The sequence below is a fragment of the Macaca nemestrina genome, chromosome 3 (genome assembly GCF_043159975.1).
Source record: "Macaca nemestrina isolate mMacNem1 chromosome 3, mMacNem.hap1, whole genome shotgun sequence".
NCBI lineage: Eukaryota > Metazoa > Chordata > Mammalia > Primates > Cercopithecidae > Macaca > Macaca nemestrina.
Window position 1 is genome coordinate 17,642,397 of NC_092127.1, and position 27,567 is coordinate 17,669,963.

A 27,567-nucleotide genomic window follows, 5' to 3' on the forward strand; every position below is an offset into this window, starting at 1 on the left:
ACCTAAAGCAGTGCATACTATGTAACACTCTCATTGAACTTTATTTTCACCAGACACAGACTGAGGAGTCCAGTGTGTAGGTGTATTACATGAACATGAATTAGAAAATAATATTTAAGGAGAAAAGAACTGGTCTGTTATGTAGATGATACTGAAAATGGATATCATATATATATGTGTGTATGTATTTTTCTTATTTTTGAAATTATGCACTTCTTACAATAAACAGTTTCTATTTGAATCTGATGCAGTTTAAAAATGCAGAATAATATAAACTGATGCTTTTTGCCTATCTAACAAATAAGCTTTACAGCATATGTGGGAGCTGTGGTGAAGGGTAAACTTGATACATGAGCTGTTGACTACTGATAGACGAGGCTTAGCTGTGGAGACCTCACTGTGTAAATTAGCAATCATACTGTGGCCACAGAAGCAAAAAATTTATACAGAAAACATCTACTATAACACCTCCTGCAGGACTGTTTTATGTCCATCTAGACAGTTACTATGTAAAGTAATTCTAAATTATAAGAAAGAATCAGAAATCTTGATTGGATCACATAATCAAGATAAGTCAGAATAAGCATTATGCTCACATGTCTATTAGCTAATACTGGTGTGAAATGCAAGAGCACTTCGATCTGGTAGCTAAGGTCTTCAAATGATTCATAGTTTCAGACACTTAGGATCGGTGAGAAGGGCAAGGATGTGTCATTTAAGGCAGGTGAGAGATTGACATGCATAGGAAATTTGTAAAGAAACATATAAATAATTGACATGCTAGGTTATTAGGCTTGTAAAATTCTTAGGATCCAAGATTTTGCTGGGAGGATCAGTGCCTTATGTTATCATTGATTCAGTACCATTTCTGGATTGTCAGATAACTTTCCTTACTAAATTGAGGCTGCTAAATACTGGATAACAATATGTTTTTGATTGCTATTAATTTCCCATCTGATTTCTAAGTCATAGTTTAAGAGCCTGAGTAATAACTCAATCTGTCAAATTGGGTGATGTTTTGAAAACAGATGGAGCAAAGACTTAATGGATCTCTAGTGTATAATACCACAACTGCGTATAAAAATAAAGTAGAGATTACATTTCTACACATCAGCAAATTAAAAAATTTCTCAATAGCCAAATGAAATATGTTTTAAGAAATATTCAGAATTGTACTTAATCATGATAATAATGAAATTAATGGCTTTCAAAAACAATATAAATTGTCGGCTTAATTTATACTGTAATGTAATAATACTGTTTTCACAATTTTTTGTGATTCTTTGAGTCATATGTTATGATTTAAAGGCAGTAAGTTATTCCTTTAGTTCATCATACATCCATCATGCAAAAAGTATGCCTACAGACATACAAATAAATTCATGGTTTTTATAACTAATAAAGATCAAAATTTGACCTTCAGCCAGTAGATGGAGAAGTTGATTCACAATGCTATTAAAAGTCTCTGTTATTTGCAGAAGCATGGAGTAAAATTGCTGCTGATTCAGGTATTTGAGGATTGTTTTCATGGTTATTTTCTGGCTGCTCTGCAAAAACAACTCTTAGAGTTACTCTCTGGCATCACCCAAGGGATCAGTATTATGTGTTAGAGATATCCCCTGCAATGCTTATATGCTCTGTTGATAGGCATACTTTTATTTTTTTACTGTCTATTCTCTTTTCCAGCAAGCTGGGAATGTTTCTTTTCTTCATAAATTATTACTTAGGGTTTGCGTCGTATAACTTTTTTAGAAACCACAAAATGTTTAAAGACACTGAATGATAGAATTGGCACCTCTCAGGGAAAGATGAAAATAAAAGTTTCTCATAGGCTAACTGGTTTTCTAAAAAATGTGACACACATTATGTACTTCACACATGCTTCCAGAATTTATGTGCACCCACACACATCGAGGATGAACTCATAAATAAGAAGTCAATTGAACAAATTGCCTTGAACAAATTTCATGGCCAAACCCGTGATCATTTGTTTAGCACATTGACATTTTATTCTATATCTTCAGCGATAATGAGAACTCTCAACATTTTGCATAATGGTGTATTGTTCCTTTATGCTGGAAATTTGCTTGCAAAAATATTCATGTTTAGAAACCTAAATGCACATAATGAAACAAATACATTAAAATGTAAGAAAACTACATGGGATTATAGCTAAGCTTTATATTCAGAAAGGCAGGCTAACATCTTAATAAAGTTGACAGTAACAAATATATATTAAGATCATGATCAAAACTGGAAATACAGGATATGGGAACTTAATAAAATCTATTTTTCATAAAGCAAGTGATAATATGAAAACACATGTCCTCTATTATGGACGTCAAAAGAACTGTTACCTGTAACTTTGTTTGGACAGTTCACTTCAACAATCCCAGTGCCTAAAAATATGTACTTAATTTTGCTATTAATATATTTAAATGTGTTAACAAAATTCTATATCAGCAAAACTACAGTTTTTCTTGTGGGGGATTGTAGCTAATATGTGCTTATCGATTAATAACATAGTTCCCCTTTTACTTTACACAAGTTGGTTGAATCCCAAATTATCTTAATATGTCAGTCATGTTATTTAATTAAACAAATATTTATTGAGTGCCCACAGTTTGCCAGCAGTGACTCTGCACTGGGTCCCTGCCCTCTCAGAACTTACATTTTAGCAGGTGAGACAGATAATAGGCAAAACATAATAAACTATACTGATCATTATAGATATTAATAGGAGATACCGTCATAATGTAGAAGTGGGAAACAGTCTCAAGCCATTATTAAAAGAGCAGCTTCTGAATAATACTTTTACCATGCTGCCATTTAAGAAATAATTATGCAGAAAACTAGTAGATATGTAAAACCCATATGCAAATTCACAGCCATGTATAGCCTTTGTATAAATAAAAAATAAATACAGAGGCAACCAAAGTGAATGTAGTGATCCTGGACAAAAAGTTTACAGTTGATTTTTTTTTGCTGTTTTTGCCTTTTATATTTCTTTTCTTTTGCCTTTCTATAGTTCACACTTCCAAAACTGACACATATTTAAATATTTATGGTGAAAAAGTCATATCCTTATTGTCATTAAGAAAGCCAAAGCATTGATTGACCTGAAGTAGGTAAAAGGATACTATTGAAGGGCGGCAGAATGTGCCCTCCAAAATATGCCACTTAGGAGTAAGGATTATTTGGAGCTAAAGACATTTGTTAAACAGCGGATGTAATAAGGAAATTCTATTCTTCCTTTTTCTTCCTGAAAACAGGAGATAAAAACTCCTCTGAGAAAGATGTTCTTCTTGTTTTAGGGACAGAAATATTCTTTGACCTGGAGTCATAGCCAAGAGCATTGTGTACAAAGAGACCTTGTTAAAAATGATTCTTATTTTCCTTTAGCCTCCCCACGTAATTTAGTTCCTTGTCCAGAATTGCCTCTCTTTGTCAACCTAATATAAAAACATTTGTATTTTATTTCTTCAATGAGTCTTCATGTCATTATGGGGACTTCTATGTCACGTAAAATTTATATTAATTTTGTGTGTTTTTCTTCTGTTAATTGACTATCATATGCCAATTTATGTTTTAGGCCAAGTCAAGACTCTAAAAATGAGGAGAGAGTTTGCCTGACCTATAGTATGATTCCCTGTAGCCACCTGAATATAGTTAATTATTAAGATCTAAGAAGTAAAATGTTTTAGCAGAAAAGACAGTAATAAAAATGTTTTTATTTTTCTTTGTGGTTTTAGATGGATGCTAGTAAAACAGGTAAACTTTTAAAGAATGGTTGAGACTGAGATACAAGAAGATAGAGAAGCTAAATCCAGAAATACTCATGTCATATACATGCTTGTAACCCCAGAATTTTGGGAGGTTGAGGTGAATGGATTGCTTGAGCCCAGGAGTTTGAGACCAGCCTGGGCAACATGGTCTCTAAAATAACAATAATAATAATAAAAATAAAAAATTAATGGGGTATGGTGGCTCCCAGCTGTGGTCCCCGCTACTCAGGAGGCTGAGATGGGAGGATCACCTAAGGCTGGGAGGTTGAGACTGCAGTGAGCCATGAGCACACCAGTGTACTCCAGCCTGGGTGACAGAGAGAGATCCTGTCTCAAAAAAATAAAAATGTCATAAGTATTTCCATAAGACTTAAATCCACTAAAGAAATGCCATATAGAATACTAGAGTTTCATTTAACACAAATTGAAAATTGCATACTTAATTCTTACAGGGAATTGGAATTTTACTGCATGTAATTTGCACAGTAGCTACTTATAGCATGTATGCATTTACAAAACAATTAAGGGGTTAGCTCTAGAGGGACAAATAATGCTCAATGAAGGTTTGACATTTTGTACACATTATGATGAATTGGTTTTAAGATGGGAAACAACAGTACAGAGGAAAGACTACTATATTAAGATTTAGAAAAGATAAAATGCTAGTCCTGACTTTTTCACTAACATTTGAGCAGATCCTTCAGCTTCATAGAACTTCACTATATTCATCTACTAAATGAAAGACTATCACAAGATGACTTCCAGGTCCCTCTCATATAAAACTCTATGACAATATGATTTTATCATGTAGCTATATCAGACTGGGGAAAGTTTCTCCATTTTTCCCTGAATTTTTGGATACAATTTTGATTTTCTAGAAATGGTGCTCAGAAACATTGAGTAACTCAATCAAGTTTTCAGAGTTCATAGTGGTAGAAATGAAACTGGAACCTGGATTTAGCAAATTATCAGTTTGTAAATTTGGTACAATTCTACTTTAGGGACAACTAAAACCAGATGCCATTATTTAATTATTTTATTTCTATTCATATCAAACTTTGATTTAAGACAGAATACTTCCAGAAACCAATTTACTTCAGAAACCTGATAATGCAAGTAATATTCGACAACAACAAGCTTCTCCTAATCACTGTGAGAGAAGTGGAGCTCCTGATAATTGGAAGGGAAGCCCTTTATCTACTGGCTTGTATTCCCCTGAAGTCATGGAGAAATAACAGCCATCCTAGAGTCATAAGGAGCAATGTGTATAGAGAGACAGTACTAAACTAATAGTGCAAAGTCGGGGGTCAGAGTTGTTCTGTTTATTGCCATAATATAGGACTCTTGAGAAAATTAACAAATAAATTTATTTATAACAGATAAAATCCAGGTCCTCCAGAAAGGGCAAATTATAAACTACTGCACGGATAATTCCCAACCTTAGACCTATGGAAGCCCCAAGGGAAAAAAAGAAGATAACAAAAATTATGCTTCACTTGAAGATATGAACTACTATGAGGAAAATGTTCTATATAAATAAGTATTGACTGTAAAAATAAGATGATTCATGGTAACCAGAAACAAAAAATGAACTAAAACACAATATAAGACTTCATGAATGAGAGCAGGCAGTAATTACAATAGTCAATATGACTGTAAGTTTTAAATTTGGGGAAGGCAGATAACAATATTTATTACTTTAGATGTTTTAGATACATATTCTAAAGATACAAGAGTAAGCATTGCAATAAAAATAGAAATTCAACTTCAAACTTAGTATGGTGCAAAAAAGGTAAAACAAAACAAAACAAAACAAAACCCTCAAACCTACCAAAAGCACAGATGGCAAAAAAGAAACAAGGAGGGAAATCTACTAGGAAAATAATGAAGATGAATCAAAGACAAATAAAATAAAAAGTTTAAAATATAATTTGAAAATTCAAATGTTTAAACAAAACAACATTTAAAATAGAATTTTATTTAAAAGTAATAGACACATCAAAAGATAGATTTCCTGTATAAACATAAAACCCATACAGATTATAAGAGATAAACTTAACTTGAAATTACTTAGGAAAAATAAAAGAAAAAGAAAGAAAAGCAAATATACCAGCCACATAGTAACAACAGTCACTAACCAACCACCTAAGTAGATTTGAGCACCCTCATAAAGCACCCTAAATACAGGGACTTGATTGATTTTCTTGCTATTTCTCCAGTATCCAGCATTGCAATAGGCAGCCAGTAAATGCTAGTTAAATGAATTGACATTATCTATCTATCTATCTATATCTATCCATACATACATTAAATATGAGAATATCTGAATTTGATGTGTTCATAACCAATTTATAAAAACAGTCGTCTCTAAAAATGTAGAATAGGGCAACAGGAGGAAAAGAAAACTCTCCATAATAGTCAATGTCTTTTCTATTAATAAATGCAAAAACCACTCCCCCAGTTAACCATTTCTTGTCTATTCAAATAATTATTTTTGAGAGCAATAAAGAACATGAACTCATGTAACTTTTGTTATGTTCTCTAATGCCTTAGAATTCTAGAAATTCTAAGGCAGGCAGAATTACTTTTTCAAAAGTATTACTCATTGGTATGAGTAATGCAAGAAATGTTTGGAAAATCACGTTCCTGAAAATAGTTCATCAGACAAGTTATCTTCAAGGGAGTTTTAATTCTGGTATAGTTTAGCATCAACTGTGTAATTCAAATTCCAATTGAACATAAAAGAAGTTAAAATTTTATGTTCAATGGGCCAGTGACCACAGATGCAGCACAGAGCTATGCTAGAAAAGCTGATGAAACACTTGACGTTTTATAATTAGACTGTGGCTGTAACATGCTGATTGCAATCAAGTGCAATATGGTGGAGGAAGCAGTGACTTTTATGTTTATTAAATTCTTCACATACTATGATATGCATGTAGACCTTTGCAAGATCAGAAAGTCTGAATGTTTAAGGACTGCACAGAACTTCAAATTATAACAGCATGACGAGTACTCAAAGATGTTGTGTGCTTAAGTTGTTTCTAGTCATGTTAAGTGGCTTTGCATTTTTTATCTATATACTTTTAAAAATAAACCATGCTTTTTATAAGCCATGTAGATAAATTATTTCTTATTACAATATTTATTTATATAGACTATAAACAAAATAATGGTGTACCAGAGACTATAAAAAATCCATCTTTACAGTTTTTCTGAAGAATAAATCTAGGAAGTGTGCCACTAGAATAAAACAAATTTTTGTGTGTGTACACTGATTCAGCAAATCTATGATATGTTATATTTCTCAGCTTTGCTTTGTTTATCCTACCTTAATTTCAGGAATGAGTGTGGTATGTGTGCATGTGTGTGTATGTTCTTGTCATTAGACAAGATTGTTTATTATCAATTATTTATAATTGTTTTTATTTATAATTGTTCATATTTATAATTGTTTATAAACAATTATTGCTGATTGTTTATTATCAGCTATCACATAGAAGTGTTAAATAGCAAGTTAGTACTTCTTTGCTAGGAACTCCCAGTGTCTCTATTCACACATTTTGGCTTCACTTGGCTTTGTCATCTTTTTCATTTTTAATTTTTTTCTTCAATTTCAGTTGATGTCTGATTAGCTCTAGGACTTAAATTCTGCCATCCTCTTTTGTTGTCCTTTTATACTGGCAGATTTTTTTTTTTAGCTAAGCAATTTTTTTAATTGACAATGAGTTTAAAAATATTAAAATGAGGAGTATTCTTAGTTACTTAGTTCAACAGCAAGTTGCTTATTTTTACCTTGACTTAAACTAATTACTCATTATATGCTTAAAATAATCAATGTTGTTAAAATAAAATATGAATCAAGCTAAACTTTTGTCTGAATTTGTACTAGTACCATCTGACAAGTGACGGAATGGGCACAGAATGTATATCACATTGTATTGTAAATGTTATTTTTGTATTTTGCCTGCCTTCCTCAACAGATTGAGAGATTCTTGAAAGAAACAGGTTGTGTTTAATTTATTTCTGTTTCCCAGCAACTAATAGAGTGCTTGCTTCGAATTGATGGAAAAATCTAAGAACAGGATGTGTGTTTTTGCTGACACTTAAACACTTACTATCCAGACACACTGAAAAAGCTTTTCTGCTCTCTCTCTAGTATTTCCATCCATACATTGTCTCAGCTGTAAGACATCAACGTAACACTATATAAAAATATTTTTCTTTGGTTCCCTAAAGATAATTTAATTTATATAAAGGGCAAAGATTAATCAAATTAAAATTATGAATAGGTTTGTAATAAATGCTACATAATTGACACAGAAGCCAGAAGCACTTGCTACACCTTTATCCTTTCATACCATTAACAGGAGGTTGCTAGGTTTCTTTTATATTTTTGGTAATGACATAGAATATTCATACATTACTTTTTACTATTAGCCCTTTCCTTCTTTTAATCCTGAGTGCCAATGATACTTGATAGAAAACAAATTTTCTTGCCAAATAAACTCCTGTCAGTTCAGACTTTAACCTCGTATGGTCTTTGCTCTCTATTCAATTTCTTGTTTTTATGCATTAAATATTCAATCTAGTGAATACATACAAAATTTGAAGGCAGGCTCTTCTCGATGCAGAATTAGAGTTAGTGAGACTAGCATAACAGTTGAGAACATTTTTGGAGGCAGCTTTCCTGTCCTTAAATCCTATACTGTATATTTACTAGTTGTGACCTTGAGAAAATTTCCTCTCTTCAGTTCAATGTTCTTGTGTGGAACATGGAGAAAATAGTGACATCTATGTCAGAAGGTATATGAGGATTAAATGAGTTGATATTTATTAAGCTTAGAACAATGGCACAAAGTAAATGCTATATAGATGTTTGTTAAATAAAAACAAGACTTTTGTAGATTATTAGAGTTCCTGGTATTATCTGTGAGAGGAATTTAATAGTATACTAAATTTCTGGATGTCTTACAAAATACCATACATCTGTTCTCCTGAGTACTATATTTTATAAATTCTTTTTTTTTTTTTTTTTGCTGAATGTAGCCTAAAGGTAAGACTTGACCTTGTGCATGACACCATTTGGGCATAAAGAAATGTAACAAATCTGAGATTAATTTTATTGTGATATAACAAATTGGTATGAGGTTTGTTGGGATTATAAGAACAGAAATTTGTGCTAAACACCCTCAGAGTACATACAATAGGACTAATGGCCTGTTTTCAGAGTTCACAATTTGGAAAATGCACATAATAAAAAAAAAAGTCTATTTAAACAATGTTAATAAGTACTTGTTGAACACCTAATATATATGGAGTATAATATACACATTTTAAGAAAACTTGATAAGAAAAGTTTTTTTGGTCTTAACACAGTAAACAAATGCAATATTTCTGAGTAATAAGAATGATAACAAGGTGGCTTTAAAAATTAGGTCTTGGAAATGTTTTTTAAAAATAAGTGAAAATATATTTGTGGAAAGAACAGGGTAGTTGCTTCCCATGAGGGGGACACGATCTATTTCTAAAAGGGCATAATTCAATCCTTTGAAGAAATATACTTAATACAATTTTCAAATTTGCCTAGAAGTTACAAGTATGTTGGAAGAAAGTAGTGCTACAGATGACCCAACTCTCAGCAAAAACATTCATCAATTTCACATCTGAACAACTATATTCTGGAATATAGAGGATTTCATCCTGGAATTGGGATTATATTAATTACATCTATCAGTAACTAAGGTTACATTAATATAATACCCCAGTTTAGGGCTCAGTATTTAACACTCTTGGCTGTGAGATATAATTCTCTCCCTAACTGACTTAAGCCTTGGGCTTTTCAACAATTCTGTTAAAGTTCTAGAATTCTGTAAATATCTAGGTGTTTGTCAAGTTGTTCTAAAATATTTACTTTAAAAGCCTACACATTTGTTTGAAATTTTATTTTTGATCAATCAATTTTAAAAAGGTATATTCAATGTACTTTTCCTCTTTAAAGGAAGCACTTTAATGTTTTTAAGGGCATAAACAGTGAGCAATCACCAAACTAAGAATAAAACTCAAATTACCATGACCTATAAGATCCTATAGGTCCAGTATTATTTTCCAAACGTATATACTTTTCTCCACTTGCTCAATAAGGTCTAGCACAATGGCCTTATAAAATTCCTGGAACACATCAAGCTAGTTGCCACCAAGTAACAGTTAATTTTTCTGTTCCTTTTGTCTGCCACCTTTCCCTTCCAAATCATTGCTGATCGATTGATGTATGTCCTTGGTTATATACAAGATAGATTTACTTTTAAAAGTATATGTTAGAGGAAATATTGGTTCTGAGAGTTTCATGCAATCACTTTAGTAGAGGAAGAAATAATTTATAAACTTTTCTTATTACAAGAAAATGAGAGACAACTTAGAAATTAAGTATAAAATAACACAGGGTAGCCAGGAATAAGGATAACAATTATTTAAAATACAGGCAGTCCAAGTAAATTAATACTATTGGACATTAAATTTGACTCTGAGTTAGTTGGCCAAAAAAAAAAAAAAAAAAAAAGAAAAGGAAAATGAAGAAAAGCATTAGACTAATGAACCTGAATAAAACGAAATGCAAAGGACAGGAATGCAAAAATGAGTAATATCATAAAATGTAACAGCTAAAATATTAAGTATGATCAAATCATTGAGAGACAGGATTTGAATATTCCTGTGGATCTGTGTAATTCATAATAATCTGTATAGTCTATCATTTAACTTCATTTTACAAATAAAATATAAAGAGAGCTGAACTGAAAAAGTTAAAAGTTTTTTCAACCAATCATAGTTCAGTTCATTTGGGAGGTTTTTAGAATGGTTTTTGCTGCTAAAGTAGATATTTTCAAATGCTTTTAGAACCTATTTCATCAATACTATATTGCAAAATATGTAATCAACTTTATCAGGACTCAGCAGCAGCTCATCTGCTCATGGCAACACCCCCAAATCACTGTAGGTTGGCGTTTTCTCAGTTGCCAAGGCTTTCAGCAATTACTACTCCGTACAAAATGCAGCTGGCTTACTATTTGGTAGCCTAAAGAAAGACAATTCAAGCCTTTGTAAAATCACTGGATTTCCTATTCTATGGCATAGTGATTTCAAAGACCAGATTCTTTCATAACTTGCACCTGCCTCTCTGCTCTTGCAGTTGCTCAAAGTTATAATCAATTTGAATGAGTAGATTCTCATCCAACTAGGGGGAAAACTCAGGGAAAGAACTCAATTATCACAGAACACATTGAATCCATTGTGGTTTCTTACCTACGCTTCATCTGTCTGCCTGTAGTTTTTTGGTTTTTTCTCTTGTTTTGTTTTTTAAAGTCTGTTGGCAAATCTTTTACTAACATGTTCACTATGTTCCTTTCATTATGTGGTTTCTCTCCCTTCAGAGCACGGATTTTACTCTTGTGATTTCATCTCTAAATAGACATCATTTGTTTGGCTCAGGCAAAATATCTTCAAATAAACTTTCAGTCAATTTATCTGTTAACTGAAGAAGAAACGATTACCATATTCCAATCTTGTACATCTTTGTGAGATTAAATTTATATACAATGTTTTTGATAACATTCTTAAATAGCATTTCCCCTGCATTTATGTAGAGTGTAAAGTGTATATATAGCTTCAAAATATAGTTGAAAATACTATAACTACTTTCCTTCTCTCAGAATCAATATCCTCCTTTTACAAAGTTAAAAAGAAGAAAATACAAAAGCAATCATAGATATATCAAATTTATATAAGTATTAATTGTTCCTAGTATATCAATAACAAAAAACAGTCAATAATGACATATAAGAATTATTACTCCCAAATTCATTTATTCTGGTCTCTAAGACTAAATGCTTTCTATGAATGAGAAATCTAAATGGATCATACAAAGACTTCTGGTAACATATTCATAGTAAAATTTTGTGTCCATTAAAAAGGGGTAGATGGGAGTTAGTTAGTATAGAAAGAAAATAAAGGCAATTCCATGGCTGATAGGAAAAGTAAGAATAAGCAGGCTTTGTTTTTCAGGGACTAATTATTTATTTTTAATTGCTATGTGGTCTTTGTTTTACATAATAAAAATTGTACCTTGATTCTTTTCATGGTTGGTACTTTTTAGTAAATATTTTATCGAATGAAAATGACTAAAACTAGCATGAAAATGATCTTAATCATTCTATAGTCATTTACCTTGTACAATCTATGTATATGGAGCTGTGCATAATTATATGCAAGTATATGATCACAATTTTTCTCCACAATTATGCAATAATTTAATATACAAAATAAACTAAATTAACATTTTCAATATTTAAATAGGCATATCACCACAAAATCTGATGCCATCAATCTAGAACTTGGGGAAACAAACACATTTTAAACATTTTCTGATCTTTAGGTAACTTTCAAGGTCATGGAGAAAAACAAATATTAAATTATGAATTTGTGGGATTAAAGGGGATAATTGAGACTAAATAGGACAGACTATATATTCTTTTACATATGAGGAGACTAATTTCCAGGTGTATTTTTTAAAAATTGAACAGCGTTTTATAATCAATAAATAAGTTACATGTAAAAAATAAAAGAAAAAAGATAAATCACTTAAGGTTTATTTTTTCTTTTTTTAATAGAAGGCATTGTTCAATGTGATTTAGACTTAATCCAGTCTTACAAAGTCCCATATCCAGTCTGAAATATCAAATAGTTTCAGATTTTCAAGTTAAGGTAATATAGAGTCTATTGACTTCAATAATGCAAGGCTTGTTTGAATTATAAAAGTATGAAGCTAAACTATGAAATTTATCTCTCATTCAATGTTCAATGAAATATTATTTTATCAAAACTTTTGTATGAGTCTGGGTATAGAACTCAAGGCTAAGCATTAGAAACTTAAATTATTTCCTAACTGAAAACAAGAAATGGACTTTGATAGGTCCTCAAAGCATTTGAGGTTACCTCATTATTCTTAAAATAGAAATTGATGGGGGCACGCCCAAGATGGCCAAATAGGAAGAGTTCCAGCCTCCAGCTCCCAGCGTGAGTGACACAGAAGACGGGTGATTTCTGCACTTTCAACTGAGGTACCGGGTTCACCTCACTGGGGTGTGTCGGACACCTGTTGCTGGTCCGCGGGTGCAGCCCCACCAGCGAGAGCTGAAGCAGGGCGAGGCATTGCCTCACCTGGGAAGCACAAGGGGGAAGGGAATTCCTTTTCCTAGACAAAGGAAAATGAGACACACAACACCTGGAAAATTGGGTAACTCCCACCCTAATACTGCGCTTTCCCAAGGGTCTTAGCAAATGGCACACCAGGAGATTATATCCCACACCTGGCCCAGAGGGTCCCACACCCATGGAGCCTCCCTCACTGCTAGCACAGCAGTCTGAGATCTAACTGCAAGGCAGCAGTGAGGCTGGGGGAGGGCCGCCCACCATTGCTGAGGCTTAAGTAGGTAAAGCCACCTGAAAGCTCCAATTGGGTGGAGCCAACCACAGCTCAAGGAAGCCGGCCTGCCTCTGTAGACTCCTTCTCTGGGGACACGGCATAGCTAAACAAAAAAGCAGCAGAAACCTCGGCAGAGGTAAATGCCCCTGTCTGACAGCTTTGAAGAGAGCAGTGGATCTCCCAGCATGGAGGCTGAGATCTTAGAAGGGACAGACTGCCTGCTCAAGTGGGTCCCTAACCCCTCAGTAGCCTAACTGGGAGACATCCCCCACTAGGTGCAGACCAACACCTCACACCTCACATGGCGGGGTACACCCCTGAGACGAAGCTTCCAGAGCAAGAATCAGACAGCAACACTCGCTGTTCAGCAATATTCTATCTTCTGCAGCCTCCGTTTCTGATACCCAGGCAAACAGGGTCTGGAGTGGACCTCAAGCAATCTCCAACAGACCTACAGCTGAGGGTCCTGTTAGAAGGAAAACTAACAAACAGAAAGGACACCCACACCAAAACCCCATCAGTACGTCACCATCATCAAAGCCCAAAGGCAGATAAAACCACAAAGATGGGGAAAAAGCAGGGCAGAAAAGCTGGAAATTCAAAAAGTCAGAGCACATCTCCCCCTCCAAAGGAATGCAGCTCATCGCCAGCAACGGAACAAAGGTGGATGGAGAATGATGTTGATGAGTTGAGAGAAGAAAGTTTCAGTCAATCAAACTTCTCAGAGCTAAAGGAGGAACTACAGTAACCAGCACAAAGAAACTAAAAGCCTTGAAAAAAGAATGGATGAATGGATAACTAGAATAATCAATGCAGAGACGACCTTAGAAGAACTGATAGAGATGAAAACCATAACACAAGAACTATGTGACAAATGCACAAGCTTCAGTAACCAACTCGATCAACTGGAAGAAAGAGTATCAGCGATTGAAGATGAAATGAATGAAATGAAGCAAGGAGAGAAGTGTGGAGAGAAAAAAGAGTAAAAAGAAATGAACAAAGCCTCCAAGAAGTATGGGATTATGTGAAAACACCAAATCCACGTCTGATTGGTGTGCTTGAAAGTGACAGGGAAAATGGAACCAACTTGGAAAACACTCTGCAGGATATCATCCAAGAGAACTTCCCCAACCTAGTAAGGCAGGCCAATATCCAAGTTCAGGAAATACAGAGAACACCACAACGATACTCCTCGAGCGACTCCAAGACACATAATTGTCAGACACACCAAAGTTGAAATGAAGGAAAAAATGTTAAGGGCAGCCAGAGAGAAAGGTCGGGTTACACACAAAGGGAAGCCCATCAGACTAAAAGCAGATCTCTCAGCAGAAACTCTCCAAGCCAGAAGAGAGTGGGGCCAATATTCAACATTCTTAAAGAAAAGAATTTTCAACCCAGAATTTTATATCCAGCCAAACTAAGTTTCGTAAGTGAAGGAGAAATAAAATCCTTTACAGACAAGCAAATGCTTAGAGATTTTGTCACCACCAGGCCTGCCTTACAAGAGATCCTGAAGGAAGCACTAAACATGGGAAGGAACAACAGGTACCAGCCATGGCAAAAACATGTCAAAATGTAAAGTCCATTGATGCTAGGAAAATAGAAATCAGTATGTCTGTCTTTTAAAAATGTTTAAAGAGAAACAGAATTAATGACTTATACGATTAAAACTAGTGTTTCAACTTCTAAAACGCATGTACTCAGTGTGAGAGGAATGTAATATTTAGGGTGCTTCATCAAGAAGTTTGTGTATCATTAACAAATTTCATTAAATTTTTCTCACATATTGATTATTGTATTTTTACTATTTTGTAATATATCTCCCCTCAAAATGAAACTGTGATTTGAAGTTTCTCAGTGATTTGAAAAACCTTATGTATGTAACCTCACTGTCAGAGAATACCTTGATATCTGCAAAATCTATGTCAGAAAACATTAACGTATATAAAATGGTAAAATTATTGCAATAGCCAATTGAAGCCCTGAAGGACACTAGCTATGAACTGGTAGAAGTTTGCTGACTTCAATTAGTAGAGGAGAATTTGTTATTGCTTAAAAGCAAAGGTTATGTGGCAACACTCTCTCTCTCTCTCTCTCTCTCTTTCCTAAGTATAGAGTTCCTTTTATGGGTCCTGGATGTGTCATCAGTGTCTTGAAGATGAATCCAGTATAGCATCCAGGGCTGGAGACTCAATGGATTTCAAAGAACTTCAGTGTTCTGCAAAATTAATTTATTTAATTTTCAAGAATACATAATTTTCTGGGAAATTTCACTAACATGAAAATTGAGTTGTTTAAAAATGAAAACTAATAGATTAAAATTATAAGTATAGCTTCTAATATTTAAGTTATAATTATTGTTATAAAAGCTCCCCAATATCCATGTTTTCTCTTTAGAAAAGCTAGTACTTAGATGACTGCTAAGAAGCAATGGATGGTAAATTTGAAAAAGTCCAATGAGGTCCCATCGTAAATGATCTCACTCTTTAGTAAGAAGGTAGGCATGCACCTAGACTACATTTGCCAGCCCTCTTTGTAGTTAGGTGTGGCTGGGGCACTGGATTCTGAACATGGAATGTGAGTGAATGTGACCTACCAACATGCCATTTTTGACATTTTTCTTCATTTACACACCAAAGACTCCAAGACCTAGAGGAGGGACAAGCCACGGGATGGAAGAAGTCTTTATTTATTTAATGCTTTGGGTAGGACCATCTCTGCTCTGCTATTGTATGAGCAGAAAATAAACTTTACTGTTACATGACTCAAATATGGCAGCTATTTGTTACAACTGTTCATCAGTTGATGAATATCTGACTAATCACTCTTGACTCCATACTCCAGATTTCAACTTTTCTTAATTATGTCATATATTTCAACTGCAGCATGTCCAAAATTTAATTTATCATTGCCTCCGAATCTCCCTTCCAATCATGTTTCTCATTTTATAAAATACCCTCTTCTACCCAGTTGTTTAATATAAAGGTTGAAATCATTCTACAATCCTATTTTCTTTATATCTTTATCCAGTAGGTCATTAAGATTAATAAACCATGTTTTCCTAATCCAGTTTTCATTCTCTCATGTCCACTGTTACTATCTTAATCCATACCCTCATAATTTCTTAAACAAGCTTACCACAGAAAGTCTCCTATTGTGATCTCATTCTTCAGTCAACCAATTTTCTGAAGACTTGTCAGAATTTTTTTCATAGAAGCAAAACACTCAGTATGTGACTACCTTCTTTAACATTGATCATTTTCTCTACATTTTCAAGAAAAATCTGCATCTGCTAGTAGAGAATCAGATAATTTATCATGTAATCTTTGAGACTTTGTCCAAATACATTGCTCTCTACTTCTCAGCGGTCACCTGTGTATGGCCATTTTGTTGTTTTTATTATATGGCATACCTTTCCGTGCTTCTGCAACTTTGAACACAGTAAGTGCATGAACTAGAATCCTGCTTCTCCATCCATGATACTGACAAAAGAAGCCCTGGTTATCCAAACCTCAGTTCAGTTGGCCACCCGTGCTGTACACTTTCCCCTGCTTATCTTAACCCCATACAAATCAGGCTGCAGCACAGGAGATGCTTTTGCATTCACTGATATCCACCATAGTTTCAACACAAACATAACAGTGTTTCATAGTATTTGTTTCCTGTCTTTTTGTTTTTCACTACACAGTAGAATACTTGACAGCCAGCTATGCTTTAAACCAATTCTCTTCACTCAATTTAGATGCGCAATAAATATGTTGAAATGAATTGACAATGAATAATCTATTTATTATGTCCAAATCCCAATAATCTAATTGTCTACATAGATGTAACAACTTGAAATGTGCAACTATGTAGATTGTTTTATACTAATATACATAGAACCGGTTCTGTGGATTCTCTATTCATAGTTCCTGGATCATGACCTCATTATCTTACCCAACTAGCAAGTTAGCCACATACTTAAGGGAGAAAAACTGGAGTTCAGGCTAATTTATATTTGTATGTGTTGCTGCGCTTAGCTAACGATCTAGTGGACAGCCCAGAATTGCTGAAGATCTGAAAATAAGCACATTGATGTTCTTTCTGCTATTTGTTTGCTTGGTTCATTAGTCACTTGAAAGTGCATTTCTCAATGAAGTCATTCATTTGTGATTTTCAGTGGAAAATCCTGTAAGTAGTTTCTATCATGCACACACAAAATTAGATGAATTAAAGCATACACTAAGTAGACACTGACATACAAATATTTATAAATGAAGGCAGAAAATGACCCAGTTTCTACATTTTAGAGGTGCTAACATGACTTTTAAAATTTGATTAAGAAAAAAAGATACTTAAAGGATCAGATGGCAATATTATGAGAGCTAGATTCTTAAGAATAATATTTTTTCTTCAAATCTCAAAGAGGAACATTTTTTAGATAGACGTTTAGCTGTTTTAAACACTGCATTCATAAAAACACTGAAAGGTTTCAATATGATTCATCTAAAGAATATGGCTTATATCTAGTAAAAACCCAAATATAGTTTTTTGACTTTGTTTATAAGACAAATTCAACATGAAATAACATATATTTTAGTAATGGACATGGGAGAATAGAAAAACACTCATGTGGGCACAGGTACATGCACGCGTGCACACTCATACATACCACGATATTTAAGGTCCCTGAAGTTAACAAAGTAACCCTATTGGGAAAAATGACAAAGAGCCAAAATTGACAATGATGAGGCTTAAACTATTTCCGATCTCAGAGTTGAACTGCTGTTGGCAGAGATGATTTTTTGGTGATAGAAACAAAATGTCATCTTAATCACATTGGAAATACAAAATTCATGTATTCAAAAAATAAAACTATATGACAAAGATATTATTAAATTGGGTGTTTTCAAATACTACACCACTGATATAAAGAAAATTTAATCACAGTCAAGGAAATGAGATATCAACATTTGGCACTGCACAGACTGTTAGAGATAAAGCAAATCCTGGATAGCTCAAATTTTCAAACTTAATGAAGAAACTGTTTGTGTTTTTCTATAACCAGATGGGCTGAGTTAATCTTGTATGCATTAGGATCAAAATAAAATATCTCTTCCAAGATTTTTGAGTTATTCCCTTAAAATCATCTTTTGTTTTCTTTTTTCTATCCATTTCAAACAAAAAATTTTAAGTGCTCCATAAATACTCTGAAGAATAATATATATTATTTTATAAGAGCTTTGCTCTACAAAACAGGAGAGCCATCTCATTGATTCTGTGCCATGAGAAGAACAGTACTTATCCATCAATCATAATATCTGATGTCAATTTTACATGGTTGACCAGTGTTAAAGCAAACATAAATCCAAGCATCTAGTGTGTGCAATGAACAGTGTAGTAGTCAGTGCCCTGGAGAAGCATCAGAAATGCAGACAATCTCTACTCCCAAGGAATTTATCATCTACTCTGTAAGAAAACACACCAAAAGAATCTACAGCTAAATATAAATCACATGCTACCTAGATGAAATCTGACATTCTGTGGTAATAATGAACCAGATTTTGCATTCCGAGACTCAGGAAAACACTGAGCAAAGAGCAAATGAAAGAAGCAGACAGCATGAATTCCAGCATGAATAAAAGCATGCACACACATACACACACACAAAAAATATATGTATATCTATACATGTATACATATGTAATACATATGTACATATATAAAATATGTATGTGTGTGTATATATATATTTTAAAGGCATGGTGAAACATGGAGGAGGAAACTGTTTTAAACAAAATGAACCATAAGTAAATACTGTTTTTTTATTTTAAATATGATCCTCATCTTTTCTTTTTCAGTTGAATTAATCTTTTACTATACTAGTTATAATTATTTACAAAAAGGAAGGGATTTCTTAAATTGTTTTAAATGTTGTCCCAGTACTTACTTATAATTATTTACACAAGGGAAGAGATTTCTTGTTTGTTTTAAATGATGCCCCAGTACTTACATATTTCTTTAAAATTAAATCTTCTTTGACAAAAGCCCAAAGGTTGTAAAAATATGTTTGTTTTTCTAGTGTAATAGAACACTTTTAGGATTGACTAAATATAACAAATAAAAAACTTTACTCATCTTCCAGATCTCCAGGTAAAATAAGCAATGTAGTTTCAACTTAAAATATTACATGAGGTATACTCATGAAAGGAGTAGATAGAGGGTGCATAGGAATATATGGATAGTGGCCAAAAACTCATATAGGCTACATGGATGCCCAATATGTAATGAAACATCTCTTTATGGAGTTCAATTCCTTGCATTTTTAAAAATTTAATTATATTATCTTTCTATTTGAGAATGATTTGTTTTAGACAAAGAGAAACAAATGCATTCATTTCATATTTTCAATTTCTGTTCTATAAAACTGCAGTAATTTTCATGTTAAAAATCATATGTGATTAAATTTATTTTAAAACCTAACAGTTCCTAACAACAAATGGCACAATTTACACCTATATTGTCAGTTCATGGGCTGAAAAAACAGATTAATATTGTATGTTAACTTTAAAAATATTTTCTGTTAAGTTTGTTTTAATTACTTTGAAACCTCACTGTAGAAAGAAAATGTTTTACAATTAGAAATAAATACATCATAAATCTAGCTTCTATATATAATTTTTTATATACTTAACACCTATAATTTTTTTCAATGATCAATTTTATAGATGAGACCACTATGAACAAAAATATAGGCACTTTTAATTATCTTTTTACAGATTAACTGAAAAATTAAGAAATGATTCTTAGCCTGAATCCTGGAATAAAGTAATTATATTAAACTTAAATTATAAAGGATTCCATATTTATGAGCCACATTTAAATGCTATGTTACATCAATATTACGAAAGCCTGGAAACCACAATCTTGGACAAAGGCCATCACATTCTTATGAAAAAAAAAAAATTCTATAATGAGATCTACCCAACAACTGCCTGTCCAACCTGACTGACACCAATTGTTATTGATCTTGTAACCAATAATAGTTACCTCAAAACAATGATGTAATTCTCATTGTTTTCCTTTAAAATCCTCTATCTTCCCTTACTTTCCTGAACACACACACAGTTTACTTTGCCGTGTGTATTCCCATTACAGTGCCTATTCTTGAATAAATATAATTTTCCCTTAGAATGTCTTCATCTTTGTTATTTAGGTTGGGATCATGGTGCCAGAGGCAGGACCGAAATGAGATCCCTTCAGACAAATTGGCAGCCCCTGGAACGAGTGTGGTATCAACTGAGCCCACTGTGCATCTCCTCTTGGATTCTAGACTCTTACTTTGGCAAGTTCTTTTTTACTTTATTTTAGACTAAAGACAAATGTTTTTCCGGTTTGAGTATTTTAGTTCCTACAGAATCTACATTCTGTGAGGCATGTCTCTTCTGTCAAAATTTACTTTTGGGTCTCCACACCTGTTTAATATTTTGTTCGCTCTGTATGCCTGGGTTAATCAAGTGGGCTTCATCCCTGGGATGCAAGGCTGGTTCAACATTCGCAAATCAATAAACATAATCCAGCATATAAACAGAACCAAAGACAAGAACCACATGATTATCTCAATAGATGCAGAAAAGGCTTTTGACAAAATTCAACAGCCCTTCATGCTAAAAACGCTCAATGAATTCGGTATTGATGGAACGTACCTCAAAATAATAAGAGCTATTTATGACAAACCCACAGCCAATATACTGAATGGGCAAAAACTGGAAAAATTCCCTTTGAAAACTGGCACAAGACAGGGATGCCCTGTCTCACCACTCCTATTCAACATAGTGTTGGAAGTTCTGGCTAGGGCAATTAGGCAAGCGAAAGAAATCAAGGGTATTCAGTTAGGAAAAGAAGAAGTCAAATTGTCCCTGTTTGCAGATGACATGATTGTATATTTAGAAAACCCCATTGTCTCAGCCCAAAATCTCCTTAAGCTGATAAGCAACTTCAGCAAAGTCTCAGGATACAAAATTAATGTGCAAACATCACAAGCATTCTTATACACCAGTAACAGACAAACAGAGAGCCAAATCAGGAATGAACTTCCATTCACAATTGCTTCAAAGAGAATCAAATACCTAGGAATCCAACTTACAAGGGATGTAAAGGACCTCTTCAAGGAGAACTACAAACCACTGCTCAGTGAAATAAAAGAGGACACAAACAAATGGAAGAACATACCATGCTCATGGATAGGAAGAATCAATATCGTGAAAATGGCCATACTGCCCAAGGTAATTTATAGATTCAATGCCATCCCCATCAAGCTACCAATGAGTTTCTTCACAGAATTGGAAAAAACTGCTTTAAAGTTCATATGGAACCAAAAAAGAGCCCGCATCTCCAAGACAATCCTAAGTCAAAAGAACAAAGCTGGAGGCATCACGCTACCTGACTTCAAACTATACTACAAGGCTACAGTAACCAAAACAGCATGGTACTGGTACCAAAACAGAGATATAGACCAATGGAACAGAACAGAGTCCTCAGAAATAATACCACACATCTACAGCCATCTGATCTTTGACAAACCTGAGAGAAACAAGAAATGGGGAAAGGATTCCCTATTTAATAAATGGTGCTGGGAAAATTGGCTAGCCATAAGTAGAAAGCTGAAACTGGATCCTTTCCTTACTCCTTATACGAAAATTAATTCAAGATGGATTAGAGACTTAAATGTTAGACCTAATACCATAAAAATCCTAGAGGAAAACCTAGGTAGTACCATTCAGGACATAGGCATGGGCAAAGACTTCATGTCTAAAACACCAAAAGCAACGGCAGCAAAAGCCAAAATTGACAAATGGGATCTCATTAAACTAAAGAGCTTCTGCACAGCAAAAGAAACTACCATCAGAGTGAACAGGAAACCTACAGAATGGGAGAAAATTTTTGCAATCTACTCATCTGACAAAGGGCTAATATCCAGAACCTACAAAGAACTCAAACAAATTTACAAGAAAAAAACAAACAACCCCATCCAAAAGTGGGCAAAGGATATGAACAGACATTTCTCAAAAGAAGACATTCATACAGCCAACAGACACATGAAAAAATGCTCATCATCACTGGCCATCAGAGAAATGCAAATCAAAACCACAATGAGATACCATCTCACACCAGTTAGAATGGCGATCATTAAAAAGTCAGGAAACAACAGGTGCTGGAGAGGATGTGGAGAAATAGGAACGCTTTTACACTGTTGGTGGGATTCTAAACTAGTTCAACCATTATGGAAAACAGTATGGCGATTCCTCAAGGATCTAGAACTAGATGTACCATATGACCCAGCCATCCCATTACTGGGTATATACCCAAAGGATTATAAATTATGCTGCTATAAAGACACATGCACACGTATGTTTATTGCAGCACTATTCACAATAGCAAAGACTTGGAATCAACCCAAATGTCCATCAGTGACAGATTGGATTAAGAAAATGTGGCACATATACACCATGGAATACTATGCAGCCATCAAAAAGGATGAGTTTGTGTCCTTTGTAGGGACATGGATGCAGCTGGAAACCATCATTCTTAGCAAACTATCACAAGAACAGAAAACCAAACACCGCATGTTCTCACTCATAGGTGGGAACTGAACAATGAGATCACTTGGACTCAGGAAGGGGAACATCACACACAGGGGCCTATCATGGGGAGGGGGCACGGGGGAGGGATTGCATTGGGAGTTATACCTGATGTAAATGACGAGTTGATGGGTGCAGCACACCAACATGGCACAAGTATACATATGTAACAAACCTGCACGTTATGCACATGTACCCTACAACTTAAAGTATAATAATAATAAATAAATTTAAAAAAAAATTTTTTTGTGAGCACTCTTACTTTATTTTGGTTTGGTTATGTGCATTTGTAAATGATTTGGCTGTTTTTATCTTGCTTGTTTCTGATCATATTCTGAAAGGAAAAAATGCCCAACATTTCAAATGGTGGGCATGATCTTGAGAGATTAATTAAAAAATAAAATAGGATTCTCAAACTTTAAGGCATGCCAAGCTGTTTGGGACTCTAGCCACCAACGTGGAGTTTCCTCCTGTACGTTTCACAATCAGTGCCATCATGGGGTTCGTTTGTACTCCCCAAGTTGCTTTTTTCTTAGAACTAAATTAGAAAGTGCAACCAACTATATAGTTAACATGAAGAGCTGTCTAAGTTTTCTGTCTGTCTCTCTATTTTTTTCTACTTACTCTAAATCTGTTGACGTTTTTATTTGTATTAAGATAATGTAATGCTGCTAATTTCAAAAGCCACTTAGAAGTTTTTCTCAGGGCATTTCAAACCAAAATAAGTCTTAAAGGGCTTTCAAATTAATGACTTTAGAAATTACAACAGCTCCTTAACAACCAACAATCTAGACACCTTTGGAAATGTGAACTTAAATTAAACTAGACTAACAATTGCTTAGCACAATGAAACAATTAATCAAAGGATTAATTCTAAAAGGAAATAACTAGATAAAGGTTTATAAAGGTTAGGCCTTCAAATCAAACAGGCCAAAATCTTGAGCTCAGAGCCAGAACATAAGGTATTACTGTTGGACATAAAGATTACTTTTCCTGCCACATAGGAGATGGGGAAGAAAAGCCTGCAAATATTTTTCTTAAATGCATCCTGCCCTGCATTGGGACTAGTCAAACAACCAGACTGGCAAACAACAAACAAAAAAAAATCCAAGGCCACTTGGATGTTTTGTTTTTCTTATAACAAAAGAAAAATAGCCAGTCCTAACTAAAGTGTAAATATTTAGAAATTTAACCCTGAAACTCATTAAAAACTAAAACAGAGGAAAAAAGATAAAATAATTGTTGCAAACCAAATTACTCAAAATAATGGTCCACAACCTTCATTACATTACCTATCAGGGCAAAATTTCAGCCATGTAAATAGTTCCTGTATTATCAGAAATATAATTCAGCTCCAACTGTCTATTATAAACTGAAGAGTATATATTATTATGTTTTACTGTCTCATGATTAAAATTCTAAAAGGAAATCTATAAGATCTTTATTTAAATTTTTATATATGTGTTTTTGCATGTTGTATATTTTATCTACATGGTAAAATCTGGCATAGTCAGCCCAAAACTCCTTAAGGGATCCTATACAGGTTGGTTTAGATAAATGAGTGCTCATATTAAAAAATATAGCAACTAACCCAAATGCCTTTTAATTTCCATGACTGAACCATCTTTCATCAGTAAGCTGTTTTAAAATTTGTCAACAAAATAAAAATTGAAATATCTTCAGAATTGTCATTGTACGTTTTTGCCTGAGTTTACTGCTTAGACACTTTTCTCTTCTTTTTTGAGACAGAGTCTTGTTCTGTCATCCAGGCTGGAGTGCAATGGCACCATCTCGTCTCATGGCAACTTTTGCCACCCGAGTTCAAGCGATTCTCCTGCCTCAGCCTCCTGAGTAGCTGAGATTACAGGTGCACACGACCATGATCGACTAGTTCTTGTATTTTTTCAGTACAGACGGGGTTTTACCATGTTGGTCAGGCAGGCCTCAAACTCCTGACCTCAGGCTCTCCACTCACCTCGGCCTCCCAAAGTGCTGGGATTACAGGCATGAGCCACCATGCCCGGACCTTAGAGACTTTTATATATGTTTCTGATAAATGTTTTAAAATCATGAAACTATAAACCAAGCCTAAATACAGGATGATTTTTGTGTAACATTTCAATAAACAAGACCAATTTCATAGTATTGGTTTAATAAATACAACTGTATCTTATGAGTTATTGGCAAAATACCCATATACTTCAGATTCTTACTTAGGTGATCACCTGATAATCATAAGCTAGAGTTATCAGAGAAATAACTTGAAATGGTGACTAGCTTAGCCTAATATCTTAGTTTTCATAAGCAATCTAAGAATAATTGTTAAAGCTAAATTATTTGGTACATGTAAAATAACCTCTGAGTCCCAAGTGGTCTGTGCTGGTGTTGGCAGTGGCTGTGATGGGCTGAATGCATCAGTCCCCAGCCTGCAGCTGTTTCATGGGGGCCTGTGCCTGCTATGGTGGTAGTGGCAGGCTGGATGGGCTTAACCTTGGGCCCCAGTAGGAATACTCAGGTGTCAACAATGGTGGACTGAGCTGGGTAGTTCCCAGGCTCTCAGATGGAGCCGCCAGATACTGACGGGTAGAGTCAGGCCAGGAAAGCCTGACTTCAGGCTCCTACATGCTGTGAACAGGCAGTGGCTGTAGTAGGCAGGCTCAAGGTAATCTCCAAGCCCACATCAGAATGCTCGAATGGGGGTGGCAGTGGCTGCAGTGCAGCCCTGCTACTGGGGAGAATGCGGTCGCATTCAGGAGCAGCAGCCACATGCAGGTGACTGGGGAATATTACTTCAGTCACATTTCAGCCCTGGCTGGGGCAGCCCTTAGTGGCAGCTTCTTGCTGTGGGCAGGTAAGCTTGTCTTTGAGGCATGTGAAAATGTTTGGCGACTTCCTCGAGGCACATGAAAATGTGCGGTGGCTTCCCTGCTGAAGACAGCGGGGTCACTGACAATGGCTCACACTTTAGCCCTGGAGGTAGCAGCTAGACAGCTATGGTGGTGGCTGTGGGTAGAGATTATCAATGGGGTTTCAGAAATATGGAGATACAGGGACTGTTGGGATCCCAGTTAGGGTACCTTCTTGTGGGGGCTGGGCTTTCAATATGGTTTCTTGCTGTAGCGGCTTTGGGCTGAAGTTTTGTGAGACCCAGTGTGAGCTCCCTCTCTTGTGCAATGCATTTATGTGGTCTCCAAGCAGCCGCCTATGTTAGTCTCGGCCTCCGAGGGTCCAGAGGCTTTTCCATGGCTATGATGTGAGAGTCTCTGGTGGGAATGTGAACCGCTGGGGTCACTCACTTACCCTTTCCCCACAGTGGGGAGCCGCTCCAGGCCGTCAGCTGATCCCTGCTGAGCAAGCTGCATTATGTTCCTCTCCTCCCTTACACTCACTTCTCTATTGAAGTCCGGTGTTCTGTATTAGTTGATCTATTCACAGTCCCTTACACTTTAGATGTTTCCTGCCACTTCTCTATTGAAGTCTGGTGTTCTGTATTAGTTGATCTATTCCGAGTGTGATTACCTGTTGCTATTTTGGTTCTTCTTTGTGGAGGAGGAAAGTGCCGGATGCGTGTCGTCAGCCATCTTGAATCTGTAATTGAACTTTGAAATTCTAAAGTTACGTTATTTTAAATTAAGTGATAGCTACTCATTAAATGTCTGAGTCACTTACAAATAAGAAAAAAATGCTAAAACAAAAATTTATAAATATAAGCATACATTTATTGTTGGCTTCTTAAGTTTTATAGAAAAACTGTATGTATTTGAGACTATATGTATTTGAGTCTGTTAATTCACAAAATTATATTACAGGGAAGCATGTTTTTTAAAAAAATACAAAATAGTTCTTATCTAGATAATACTGATAAGTGACAGTGCAAAATTTATTGCTTCCTAGGTTTTCACTAGAAAAGAGGTTTTAAGAGTTAAAAATTCTAATTAATAAATATAATTCTGTATAGAAAGTGACCCAAAAAAGATGTTTTTGATAAGAAAAAGTATAAGAAAGAAATAAAAATGTGTTCTTTACTGAACAAAAGAATAATGTTGTCTAAATTCAGAGGTTATTAAAAGTTTATATCCATATATGGACTTATGAAGGAAATAAGCAGAAACATGATGGAAAGGAACCAGTTAGTAGAACAGAGACATATGAAGAAAATTATACGTATGAAGATGTATTTTTGGTTAAGGTAGATTGAAAACAAAAAATAATAATCTTTTCATGAGAAAGAATCTTATGTGGTAAATTTTTGTCCTAAAGTCAAATGACTGGTTATGTAAGAAAGAAGTGTAGGACAAAGCTGAAGTTCTGGTCATGTCATGGAATGTCTGAGTAAGTGATGGCAGGTTTGTGAAAGATTAATTTATGATGGAAATTTGTGTGTGATCAGGTTGGCTGTATGTTTCTCTAAACATTGAGCTTTGGTATTAAAAATACACTAATACAAAACTAACAATGTGGTTCCCTGTGTTCAAACAACAAGATTTCTTGAAGTGTTGGTCTGCTCTTAGTAAAATTTGCTAGGTTTCAATTTAATTCCTAAATGTGTTTTTAAAAAATTTCAACCATTCCACCATCTTTTAAACTGCAGCTTCTTCCTGTTTTACAGTTTCTGTTTATGCCACATTTCTTCCTGAGATGTATTTAATTTCTCTGGATTTAGATTGAAACTGCTGTCTTT

General features: G+C 34.5%; 1 protein-coding gene across 4 annotated transcripts in view; it reads right to left on the reverse strand.

Annotated features, from left to right (window-relative positions):
* LOC105466678 (polypeptide N-acetylgalactosaminyltransferase like 6) overlaps nucleotides 1-27,567 on the reverse strand; it is a 1,213,852-nt gene that overhangs the window by 887,352 nt on the left and 298,933 nt on the right. The window contains exon 1 of one of the 4 annotated variants that reach the window (XM_011715757.3): nucleotides 26,406-26,446. The exons of 2 other annotated variants lie outside the window; for them this stretch is intronic. The gene's annotated coding sequence lies outside the window, so the exon portion shown is untranslated. One more of the 4 variants, XM_011715758.2, reaches the window with a different exon arrangement.